A 13,787-nucleotide genomic window follows, 5' to 3' on the forward strand; every position below is an offset into this window, starting at 1 on the left:
ACTGGTCTTTGGGGGCTGTGTATACACACATGTATGTCTGAAATGGACACATTTGTATCCTTATTATGATGTTGCTTCTGCTTCCCTCCCTTTGCCCTGATACCCCCTTCCTTACCATTACCCTTACATCCCCGACAGACTCTCCTCTTCTGCACCATGACTCCCTTGCCCCAACTCATCCCTGGCACCAATCCTAATACCTCAGCCTGGCCAACCTTGACGGCTGGATACGCCCACTCAAGACCTGATGCTCATGTTCTTGACTTTTTCACCCACTGTCAAATGAAACATTGGGTATCTGGCTGTGTGGGTTAAACTGTGGGCAAATTATACAAAGTTATTTGCTGAAGGATACAGGCTTCATTTTCATAGAGTAGGCAAAGCTTGTCTTACATACATTGCAAGATATATAAAAATGACTAATTCCCAGAGAGAGTTTCTAAGCAAGAAAAAAAGCAAGATGATTAATCCCCTACTTTCTATATCCATTGTTGTTTCAGTCTTTTGAGCACAAATCCCAGATTTTGTTTTACTTTGTAAAGGTCAATATTAGTTTAACATACACTTAAAGTGAAATGGCCTATTACAGGAGACTGAACTCCTGCTAACCTCTAAATGATAACACTGAGAAATGTGTAGACGGTGAGAAAAGATGAGATTTTTACCTAAGGATTGCTGAATCCAGCTCTAGATTAAGTCAGAAGTTAAATGAATTTGCCTATGTCAAAATACTCTTGGTAACTTGTTTTTTCACATCCCCAAACCAACAGGCAGTTCAGTATGATTGACAGACGTGTCTCCAGAGGAAAGCTTGCATTTTGCAGTGCTAAGCATGTTTGCATGGTAACGTGGTCCTATTCTTGGTAATGTGGATAGTGCTCAATAATTTAGGGACAGTGTTGGGCTTGCAAGACTTCTGAAATTGCAACTGTAGCAATTCTTCTGTGCAAGGCAATTCTGTGTCAGTAGAAACATTGAGACAAGATGGGCTCTCACAAAGCATTTGTCAACAAGACAGGATTTACATCCTTCTCAGGAGCTAGGCAAAAGGAAAAAAAATCTGAAATGGTCCGACTCTTTCTATCAAAGCATAGAAAGCAATGGTTAGGAGAAGCTACGTAACCAAAATCTCTCAAACAAGGTTTACTTCTTACTCAAGCTACTCTTCATCGGCCAGCTGGGGGTCTGTTCCACATCTTCTAACACCAGGACCCAGACAGAGGAGACAGCTGTCATCTCAAATATTGCTGGTCACCAAGCAAAGGGAAAAAGAGAGCACAGCCGTTGTGCTAGCTCTTATGGTCCCCTCAAAGAGCACTTTCACCCATTTTCATTGCCAAAGCACATCCCATGGCCACACTTATCTTCTGAGGGGTAGCAATTCACTTCATGCTGGATGGAGGAGAGCTAGAAATTTGGTGAACAGCATGAATGACAATTGTGCCATTCGTAGAATAGTTACCATTTATTGAGGGTTTACTATGGGGCCCCACTTCTGCTGAGTACTTGACATATTTGTATTTCATCCTCACAGTAATCCTGTGAAGGAGGTGCTATTATCCTCATTTTACAAAGGAGGACCCTGAGGTTCGGAGAGATTAGTAAATGCCCAAGATCGCAGTGAATGACCGGGCTTGGAATCAGGGTCTGCCGAACTCCCAACACCTGCTTCTTTACACTTCAGTCTCCTCTTCTTTATCATTTGTTACCTTTCATATGAATTCAGGTATATCTTGGGACATAATTCCCTTCATGCCTTTCCTTGTGAGAGGACACACGGAGATGAGTTGGGTGCTTACTCTTTCTAAATCTAGCATTCAATGCCCTTATGCCTCCATCCCTATGGACGATGAATGTCAGAGAGACTCAGCATCAGTTCACCTTGAGGTAAGATTATCTTTTGCTCCTTCTGGAGCTCACTGGACTCATTTACATGTTTGTTGTATCTTTTCCCTCATGATGGGAGCTCTTATCATTCACCCATCACCTAATTATGAATAATTTTGTATGTTTCCAGCTTTTCTGAAACTCCTTGGAAGTGGTTGGCTTGTTGTTTTCATTGGGTAGATGTTTTACATTAACCACCAAGTAAAGCATAATTGAGGCTGAGGGCAAGAGGCGCGTACCTCCAATCACAGGAGCATTAGCGCACAGACATTTCTATTTATATGCACATCAGTATGCGGTTGGTATTTGTTTTCTTTTTCTGCTTTTTCACATTTTGCATGAGATATACCCCACAAAACATGTTGCTGTAGCAACAAGAACAAACACTTGCATGTGTTAAATTAATAAGGCAGTGTTGGAAGCTGACTTTCCTTCAAGACAGGAACAGTCTTTGGTTGCCATTGTTTTCTCTAGGAAATTACTGAGTGACATAAAAAAAACAATGCGTCGTTAACCGTGGGTATGAACGTCTACATCAGTGCTTCCTGTGAGATCTGTTGTCTGCCAGAAAGCTTAAAAACAAGTCAAGAGGCAATTTAGTGGGAAGGGGCATAAGGGAAGTCCCCACTCGGAGCTTTGCACATGGTCATATCCTGCTCAAAAGGCCACTTCATATCCTGAGCAGCTAAAACCTCCTAATGGTCAACAGCAGAGTTTAATCACACTTCGAAATTTGCCCATGTTTTTCAGAGTATTCCACTCTGTCCTGTTGCTTGGAGCTGCTTATCTTATTATTCATTTAGTCTTTTTCTTCCTTTTGTTTCTGGCTAAACAATAAAGGATTCAAAGTAAAGACTCCGTATATCAGTGGTGTTATAAAAATTCTTAATTTTCAAGCATATCATCAGAGCCCAAGCCATTAACCTCATTGAAGCTGAATTTCTTTCCCTGTAAAATGAAGGTATGGTAGCCTTCTCCATTCAAGCTGTCGCGGTTCATGATACTGTGAATCTCAGAGAAATGCAGTCTTGGGCTTTCTTCTCCTCTGTGCATACTAAGTGCGTAGCATACTGTCTGCTCCGGAAACGTGTTCTCATGGATCCTAAGTGTAGTCATTCACACACAAAGCAGAATTTAATTCGTTAATTATTTCAATGTTTTATTAATGATAGTGTTCACCACACTGTAAACAGATTTATCCTTCTCGCTTTAATTAAAGCTCTTGGGAGCGCTCTCCTCAAAACAACTGTGACTTTTCCCTGATTAAAATGCCAGGAGACGAGGGGGGAAAAAAGGCAAGAGATATAATGCTTAGATGGGATATGACCTTTGTTGATCCAAAGAAATAAAATGGCACCAGGGACTAATCGATTACCACACCCTCCAGTGAGTTTAGAAATAGAATTGCTTGATAAACCGACTCAGGCTGAAACTCCACTCTTCTCCAAATTTGGGGGCATTGTCTTTTGTGGGAAAATTTTTGGGTACTAGATTATTTATGCCATCACTTATCCCAGAGAAGCAGAAAGCGAAAGCGCTGGCTCCTAAACCCCATCCTGTTTGGTTTGGTAAATCAGCCCTTTTATGGATTAATCACACAGAAGAAAGAAGCCTCCACAAAGATACTCTGTAGCTCTGAGAATACCTCACCGAGCCCCCAGAGCAAAATCGTCTTCTCTCTGCACTACCTCTCTCTATTTACTTGTACAGATGTTCATTCTGAGGAATGAGGAGAAGGAAAGTTCCAGAAGAGAGGAGCTAGCACTAACTTTATGAGGAGGCTTGATTCTATATTTTCCTCTTGCCTTATGTATGTTCCTGTTGGATAATATTCCACATTTTCTAACTGAAGGAACTTTGAAAGCAGACATCAGCAACAAAAGGCCTTAGTGTGGAAAGGAGGTAATCTGAACTGAGTCATAACACACCCACAATACCACACACCACACACCCTCAGTCGTGTTCACTCACTTACAATCATAGTGTCAAAGAAAGTAAATGCCCTTGTTAATGTTCAACATGTAAAACTGATCAGGCCAGGCCTTAGGGTTGTTTTGTGGATTTTAAAATTAGTTATATGATTGGGGTGCTGGGTGGCTCAGTCGATTAAGCGTCCGACTCTTCATTTTGGCTCAGGTCATGATCTCATGGTTTTGAGATCAAGCACTGTGTTGGGCTATGCTCTAGGCATGGAACGTGCTAGGGATTCTTTCTGTCCCTCTGCCCCTCCCCCCACTTGCACTCTCATTCTTTCTCTCAAAAATTTAAATAAATAAATAATAAAATTAATTGTAAGACATGTTCTAACAACAAAACTTTATGTTCCTATTGCACTTTTTCTTTTTTCTTTTATTTATCTTTAATTTAATTTTATTTTTAGAGAGAGAGAAAGAGAAAATGCAAGTGGCAGAGAGGGGCAGAGGGAAAGAGAAAGAGAATCTGAAGCAGGCTCCATGTTCAGTGTGGAGCCTGACGCAGGGTTTGATCCCATGACCCCGGGATCTTGAAGTGAGCTGAAATCAAGAGTCAGCTGCTCGACCGACTAAGCCACCCAGGTGCCCTACTTTTCCTTTTTTAAAGCACCTTTTTGTACACATCCCAGTTTAGTCTTAGAATGTAAGTTAAATAGGCCAAAGATTTACATCCTCAACTTCAAGTGAAAAAACAGAGGCTCAAAGAAGTTAAATGGTTCATGAGTCCCAACTTGCAGAAAAGATGCAACTTGTGGGGAAAATTGGGCTTACACAATGGAAGTGGACTTCCTTTCTCACACGTGAGAATGGAGTCAGTAGGCACAGAGAGATCATGAAGGCAGACAGCAGCTGGTGAGTCACCACTTGTGGCTGGACCTGACCCAGGCCCAGCGTGCAGCTGGCTTTTCCATAGCTCTTTGGCCATTCGAACTGTGAGTTTTTCACCTTACACTCTCAAATTCTCAAATGCAGTAAACTGAGCAATTCTCTCATGCCGACTCTACAGAGGAAAACCACAAAGTCTGGTGAGGTGAGGTCGTAAGGCTCCACAGGTCCTGGAGGAGAGACAGTCATTCAAATAGCCAAGTTCCTATAATCCCCAGCCCAAGGGTCTTTCCTCTAGGCCAGGAGGTCCTTCCTGGCTTAATGCCCAAAGGCTTCCCAACATCCCTCCAGGGCTGTGAGTTGGAGCTACCAGCAACTTCCAGAGTGGCTCTGTCATCATTAAAACATGGAATTAACAGTTATGACTTGCTGATAATGGAGACAAAAGGCAATTTAAAGGCATGGGCTTGATTTCAGGAGCTAAGAAGGGGCCAGCTGGATGCCCTGTATTGGAATAGTAACAAATGGAATGAAGTAACTCATGAATTCTTGGAAATATTCCCTCTGACACATGGAATTATTACACATTTTTAGGGAATCTTAGGTGGGAAAAGTTAGTGCTCCTCATTCAGTTAAAAGAATTTATTTGGAATCCTTGTTTTTATCTTTAATGTTACTTGTCTTCCAAAATTAGGATAGAAACTGAAATCATTTATCATAAAGCCTTAGAATATCATTTATTTTAACAGGCTTCATGTATAATTTTCTTCTAAACTTTCTGGAAAAATCTTTTGTTCTCATAATAATGTGTTGAGTATGGAACAGGTATCGTGGATGAAATAGTTTTTGACATTTTCATACAATTGCTAGTTTTTAGCAGGTTTACAATCTGTAATGCTGTATTCATAATTGGTTCCATTTGCTGAATTGACTGGTCCAGAACATATATTGAGCCACGTTATCCTGACTGTAAACGGTCTGCTTATAAACCAGACACTTTAGAGGGTACATTATCTCATTCAGATCATTAGTAAATTGCTGAAATCGCAATAAAATGATCCTTTATAAATGTGTAACTAGAGAACTGACAAAAATAGCTCACTGGGTTACCCAAATGTGGAATGAGACATGTAAAATATAGTGTTGGCAAATTTAGGGAAAATATAGCTGTTTGACTGAATGTTTATTCCCCAGGTGTGCTGCCTGTGTGTGTGTGTGTGTGTGTGTGTGTGTGTGTGTGTGTGTGTGTGTCTGTGGTGCAACTAATATTAGTATGCTGTTTTAGCTAAAACATTGATCTGGAAGGGAGAAAAATTGCTTTAAAAAAAATTCCCCCAAGATAAGTCTTTCATTATCTTACCCTGTTTCTGCAGGGACCTCTACTTCCTGATAAAATGAATGCTTTACATCCCATCACAGGGCTGTTTTCTCTGACTAAGTTCCACCCAGGAAGTCTCTGTTCCCAAAATTCCTCTCTGGAGGAGCTTTTCCTTTGCTTTCTCTTGTACCTTGTTTTCTCAAGTTGTTGAAAGTCATTTGAAGGAAATACTTATAGAAAACATGTACAGGGATGGGTTAAAGTCAGAACTTGTTGCTGCATTAAAGGAGGTTATGATTTGGGGAACATGGAATAAACGTGTGGCATAATTATTTAAGATATTTTTACCTGACTGTTTTGTCATCTACAAAATACCAAGATCATTTAACTGTTTTGATCAAATCAACCGCTTAATTCAGTTTTAAAAATCAGTCAAATGATTTTACTAATTAGTATTTCATGTCAACACCCCAAAGAGAATGTGTGACATTTAAAGAAACCTCTTAGATTTTTATGATGAAATCGCTGGAAAGACAATATTGAAAAAAACCACAACTATTCAGGTAGAACTACACTTCACATAGATTAATTTGCATACCACACACATTTCATTTGTTTATGGTTTTGGTTTCTTAATTGTTTTATGTCTATTTGGAACCAATATTCATAGTTATATTCTAGAGGAGAATTGTTTTCTTTCTAGGATAGCTCAGCTTTAAGTATAAGGCTAAAAGCAGATGCAAACATCATTTTATCTAAGTTCCTTATTTTGCTTGAGTTCAGAGGTTAAGTGATTTCCAAGACCACATAGCAAGTTAATGACCCAGACCCTGGACTAGAATCTTAGCATCCTTGCTGCCCCTTCTTTGTTGCTACTCAGTTGTAATACTGTGCAAATATGAATTTGGATCCTTCTTGAAGGTGACATCGTGAAGACCAGGTAAGCACATTTAAGTCCCAGCATATTCCTGCTTAGTTACTGATTGGTAAAAGATGTCTATCAAATTGAGCAGTCATTGCCAAAGCTTTACCTTTGGCCAATGACTGGACTCTGTCCCAACCAGAGTTTCTTGGTCTAAACAATACTGATGTTTTAGATTAGATAATTCTTTAATTTTTTTAACGTTTATTTATTTTTGACAGACAGAGAGAGAGAGAGAGAGAGCGAGCACGAGCAGGGAGGGGCAGAATCCGAAGCAGGCTCCAGGCTTGGAGCACAGAGCCCGATGCAGGGCTTGAACTCATGAACCGTGAGATCATGACCTGAGCCAAAGTCGGATGCTTACCCAACTGAGTCGCCCATGCTCCCCTAGATTAGATAACTCTTTATTGTGGAGGCTATCTGTGCATTGTAAGATATCTAGCAGTACCTCTGGCCTCCACCCACTAGAAGTCAGTAACACACACACACACACACACACACACACAAACACACACCACACACACACACAAACACACACACACACACACCTCAATTATGACAGCCAAAAATGTCTGTAGGTATTGTACAATGTCCTACTGGGGACAAAAATCCCCCTCCATTGAAAACCATTGGTATAGAAGATGTCTCAAGTCCTAATCAAGTCATTTTTTAAATAATAAGGTTAATCACCATTAATAAGGTTGATCACAAAGGAAAGGTAAACTGATTGCTTGGCTGTTTTTTGTCACATTTCAATTGCTTATCATAGATAATCATTTGAATAGAACCGTAGTTCTTTTGTTTTCCAAAAATACAGATGCATCTGTTTACCTTATGCAGGAAAACAGCATCATAAACCTCCTGGTTTATTTATCTTAAGCTTCACTATTTTTAGCTTTTAAAAGTGAACTGTTTTTAGCTAAATAAATACAGATGTGATTTCAAAATACTGTAGTTGGGTCTCAAAATGCACTGATAAGGATTGGATTATGAAAAGGAAACACAAGGATAAAATCACAAGTCATTGTTGACAAGATATAGGAAAAATAAGACTGAAATGAGCCCCTCCACACCTGGACATTATGTGTCACTGACCTTTGCCAAAGTATTTTAATTTTTTTGCAGTATGTAAATCAAACGTGTGTGCGTGTGTGTGTGTGTGTGTGTGTGTGTGTGTGTGTTTTCACTTCCATGGTAATCAAGAGTAAGGAGCTGTGTTTGAAAAACTTGTCTATTGCTTATTAACTTATCTTTTCATGGGAAAAATACTATTAAGTTTCCAATTTTGTAACCTAAACAACAACACATTAAGAGCTATCAATTCCAACCAGTTTCATATCTGTGGACCAATAAGAAGGCAAGGTTGATGGTTTCACATCTGTTTTGGGTGAAAGGCTGTTCCTGTCTGTGGTATTTAAAATTTAAAGAACTTCTGTTATTATACAATTGGGAATCCTCAGGGAGTAAAATGTTAATGAAATCCATAACATGCACAGATTTTATGATAGCAGTTTTAAGAAATTCCTTTGGTGGGGTTTGTTGATTTCTGTCCCGGCGGTAATAATTGTACCTTTTACAGAGTGCATTAATGTTCGCATTTAGGAGCAATGGCTACGTTTATGCAGCGTGTAATGTAACACACGAACTCCTAAGCTTTAAATAACTTTCATATCGTAATTTGAAAGCCCTGGAGCAAAAAATGTGTGTTCTTCAGAATTGGCACAACCCACAGTTTAAGACTTACCTAGCACGTTCACAGCAACCTCCTCCAAAGATGGAAAAGGTACACCCTGCAAATTCCAAAGCCTGGATGCAGATGGACATTCCAGACCCTCTTATATTTCTCATTTAATGCACCATTTGAAAGCTCTGCATCAAAAAGGCAATTTTGATCAGCATCACAATAACAATTTGGGATGCTGACCTACAAGAGAGACAGATACTCATATTTATTTCCTTTCTCCACTTCCACTGCCCTCCCCGCAGCTTTCGAATTTCATTTAATTCTGTGTTCAGATAAAGAGAGGAAAGCAGATTAAATCAAAAATGCTCTATAAATCCCAATAGTAATAAAATGCATTATGCTTTCATATTTCCAGCTATTGAACAGAGTAAGCATGTGAAACTAATTGCACACATTATGACTCAGAATAATCACATATGTACTCATGCATGTGACATGCAGGGTTTTTTTTTTTTTTTTAAGCTCTGTTTTCCTTAAGGGGTTAAAAATGCATTTATGACACTCTTAGAATTGCCTTTCTTCAGAATAGTGAAGTCTTACTTTTACCAAAGTTTTGTTTTCTCACAATTCTAATGCTTTAAATTTCTGACTACATTTTCAGGATTTAACAGAAAAATAAATTAGCTCCTTTATTCTTTGAGCAGGCCTGAGAAGGACTATCTATTGATAGAATTCTTCAGGGGATGGATGATTGGACCAGACAGCTTCTGAAGTCTTTTCAAGCATTTAAGATTCTGTGATTCTATTAGAAATAAATTTACTCTATCAGCTGGTGCCCTGGGCTTTGCCTAAATGAAAACATAAATATATGAAGCATAAGTGGAATTCATTTTAAATACTCCTGATTACCGTGTGAGGCAGCACATAGCAAAAATGTATTCTCAATTCAAAACATTTTCTCTTCTTCGATCAAGTAATTGTTTAGGTTGGTTTCACCATGAAGTTTATCTGAGGATTTCACATAGAAACTTCACTAGTGAGGCCTGTCTTCCTTGGTTCTTTTGTACTAGCTCACAGGGATGTGCAGCCCACCAGGGAAGATAAGATGAAGCCCAGAGAGTTCATCTTTCGTGTCTCTCCAGTCTTTGAAGAAAATATCTGTAAGGCATAAGCTTACCTACCATTATGGACTGTTCACACCTTAAAGTCCTGCCAATACTCAGTCTTTTTTTCTTTCCTTAAGAAGACAAATACCATATTCAATTCTGAGGATGTTATAGGCCATAATACTAGCCCAGAAAAGTGACAGGGAAAAAAAGCGGCCCCAGGGAACCTGGATGAAGCTGTATGAAGAAGGACATTACAGTTGTCTTATGCCTCCAAGACTTGATGTATTTACTTTGGGCTAAAGCTGATGCAGATAGATCCATCTCAGAGGAGAGAAAGACCAAGACCCAGGGAGACACGCAGGCTAATAGCTACAGAAAGTGCAAGAAATCTGACAGAGCTTTCAGTTTGAGAATCTGGAAATGAAATCTAAAATTTGCAGTGGGGAGTACCTGTGATAATAAAAAGAAACTAGCAAATTATGAAATATGAAATACTGAAGAAAATGTTCTTTTGTATTTTAGGAGGGACACCACGCTCACGGGAAGAAGAGATAACAGCTCTTTTTTATGTTCCTAGTCTTAAAAAATGAAGGTATAGCACGTAGGATTTTCATGGGCTAATTATTTAAACCTTATTTTAAAAATCCAGGCTAGTCATTGCTACTCTCAATCAGCAACATTCTATCACACACATTATACTATTTCTGTAGTTTTAACTTATGTTTCCAAATATTGCAATAAGGAGGCTCTAATTTATTTAGAAAGCTCCAATGCCAAGACAGCAAGAATTCATTTATTTAACAATTCAATTTCCATGGAAAGAAAAACCAGTCAATACATTTGTACATTCAATATGGTATTTCCTCTCAATCAACCACTAGGAAATAAATGAATCTTCTTTATTGCGACAAACGTGGAAGGCATCTTACGTGATCTCCATCTGCACATTCCTGTGTTTTCTGGGCAGTAGGACAAAAAGGAAAAGGAGGCAGGAATAGGCAATTTGGGGTCCATCCTGTATATGCTGAAATTCAACTGTGATTATTAATTCCTGTAATACAATAATCCAGTCCCCTTAGCCTAAGAACTTTGCGGTTTCAAGAAGAATTTACGTTAACATCTGTTTATCTACTTACCTTTCTTTGAAGTGTCTAGACTTAGAATATTCATGTGTCTCATATAGAATTCATCTTAATTAAAATCTTTTTATCTAAAGTAATTCAAATGTTATGAAGCAGTTCATTTGATTTCTTTTTAAATACTGGCAGTTTTAGTAAAACCATGCAAAGTGATGTGTTCTTATCCTTAACTTTGTGTCTAAAAGTATAGTAACAATGGGATAGGATTCTTACTGCTCCAAAAACTTGCAAGGGTATATGAAAGGGATGCTTTTTTTAGCATTTACAAATATGCGCCTTAGCTCCATGTTTTTCTGTCAAGAAGTGCCCCTTCCACACACACACACACACACACACACACAGCAGTGTGGCCATGTTCCCCAAGAAAACATTTCACCTCTTGTCACCTCCAAGTGTATGCTTGAAATAGATGTATCCAACCACGTGTTAAGAATGGTTCCAGTGGATAAATGCAAGTCATAGCTTCCATTATGTTAAGGACTTTAGGCAGTGCTAGGGGATGAATAACATGATATGCTTAGCGTAACATCTGTGCTCATTCTCCTGTGGTTTGAAAGTAGTCATGCACATGCATTTTTCCCATTGTGTGACCCAGGCTGAAATGCATGAAATTAATATAGATTTTTTTTTCAGCCTGCATTTGGATGGCAAAGCAGCATATCTTCAGAACACAGAATGATGTCATGCTTTTTCCCTTTCTTCTAAGGGGAGCCTGGAAATCACTAATCATTATATAACATTTCTCCTCTCCTTGTTTTCATTGCCCAGCTCCAACACGGAGTCAGTCAGTCCAAAACTACAGAACGTTCCTTTTGAATTGTAAATGCAAATGATTTTCTTAGAGAGTAATTTTTGAAAATGCATTATTTCAAGGCTTTTCTTGTCCCCCTGTCTCAGTGATCTTCAAAAAGAATCAGTATACACTTCCTGGATGAACGATAAGCTTCCAACAGGGAAAACGCAGTTGACCAAATATTCAATCGTGACGTTCATTTCATCTGTTCTCAGGAATGACTGGCATCCCTTCAGAGACTAACTGTTGACACACACTTTCTGATGGCCAGCTGTACCTAGGCAGTCTGTTCTTTCTCTCCTTTCTCGTCTCCGGGGCAGCATTCCTTATAACCTTAGGTGGTGACTGACTTTAATCTCAATAATCCCATCAGCTCCTTGCTGGATTGTTCATGCCAAGTGGACGAGTTTTCTTGGACACCTGCACTTGCAGATTTGCCATCAGCACATGAAATTCTCATTAACGTGACAGGCCCACCTAGCTCCCTGAGAAATACATGGAAAGTCAGTATAAAAGGATGCTGTCAGAGTTTATAGGCCAAGAAGCTGATTTAGACTGTTGCCCTCATCTGCAAGTCTTTAGTTTCCAGAAATTCATCCTTGTGTTTGTTTTTGAAACCAAGCTTTTAGGAGGAGGGAGAAAAATTAAAGTCATGACTTACTGGAAAACTAATAATAAACAAGTCTTTTTGTTTGTGCTGGAATAGACAGATGCCTTTGGAGTACAAATGTGTGTTTATCTTGAGTCAGTTAGGGATCTCCCCACTAATGCAGATAAAACTTAACAGGAAGAGTGGAACAACAGCTTCTGAAACAAGTAAATACACTTTACCTGTACATGACATTTAATATGCTTTTTGGTCTTTTAGGTTTGAAAATCTCTTTAAACTCCTGATAGACCTGAAAGATGTATGTGTCATAACTGAGGTCACCGCATCTAGAAAGGGGTGATGCGATTTTTGCCTTGGTGCAGAGCTCTAGTTCTCCTGCCAGGAGGTTCACTTACGAGGCTGTTTCTCAGACACCATAGACAAAAAAACCCACAAAATTCACCAAAGGCCTGAAATCTGCATGCATTTCCTAGCCACATACAGCTATAATTCCAACGTCTTATAAAGCCCACACGTTAATTTGGTAAAACCATAGAGACCTATAGTTATGCAGTGAAATGTTGATGTTGTTCCTTTTTAGAAAATACAGGAAGGGTATGGGAAAAGTCTAACATACCAGATACATAAACAGCCAATACATAAACATCCTGTGGACATGATGCTTGCAATTAACTTAGCTCTAAAATAAAAGGTTTGCGTGAGGTTGAGAGCATGATAGACATTGTGAAAAAAAATTTATGGAAGTCCTACTGTCCTTTGGGGTCACTTGTGGGAGGAAGGACACATACTAAGTTACTTGAGAGGTCATCTGAGAAATAAGTGAAAAGGAATACTTCACACAGCGTCAACCTAGCCCATGAAACTCATTGTTCAGTGGACTCCAGCCTCAAGTAGTGGGCTTTTCAAAGGACTGGAAATTTTATGAGTGGTTATACTAGTTGCAGTTATAAACGCCAAGATAAAAATAATCACATTCCTAGCTTACGTGCACAAGTTAGTTGGCCAAACACTAACTTTGCCTTTAATGACAGGCAATTGGCTTTTGTTTGGAAGAAAGGGGTTTCAGATCTTGCCAACAATGGTGGACAGACACAGCATTGAGTTTAAATCCAACAGATACATACTGAGTATCTGCTAAAGATTAGACACTGTATGTGAGAGCCAGGTGAATTTAAAATGAAAGTTTCTGTCCCTCCTTCAGAAGACTTAAAATCCAGGTACACTCACACACACACACACACACACACACACACACACACACACACACACACCAATTACCCAAGTGACTAAGAGAAAAAAATATTAGGGTCACATTCTTATGGTTAATGTGTGTACGAATGCTTCATTATGATCCTCATAATAACCATGGGTTGTAACTAAATAGAGTAAGCCTTAGTGTTTTTGCTGGCAAGACGAGAAGACTAAGGCTTGGGATGGCTAATTAACTTGCTTAACATTGCCCAGGTCACTTTTTTTTTTTTTTTTTTCAACGTTCATTTATTTTTGGGACAGAGAGAGACAGAGCAT

At 39.1% G+C, this 13,787-nt stretch overlaps 1 protein-coding gene across 4 annotated transcripts in view; it reads left to right on the forward strand.

Annotated features, from left to right (window-relative positions):
- NRP1 (neuropilin 1) overlaps positions 1-13,787 on the forward strand; it is a 138,120-nt gene that overhangs the window by 72,172 nt on the left and 52,161 nt on the right. The window lies entirely within an intron of this gene.

Source organism: Puma concolor, chromosome B4 (assembly GCF_028749965.1).
Source record: "Puma concolor isolate L17-30 chromosome B4, mPumCon1.1.hap2, whole genome shotgun sequence".
Lineage (NCBI taxonomy): Eukaryota > Metazoa > Chordata > Mammalia > Carnivora > Felidae > Puma > Puma concolor.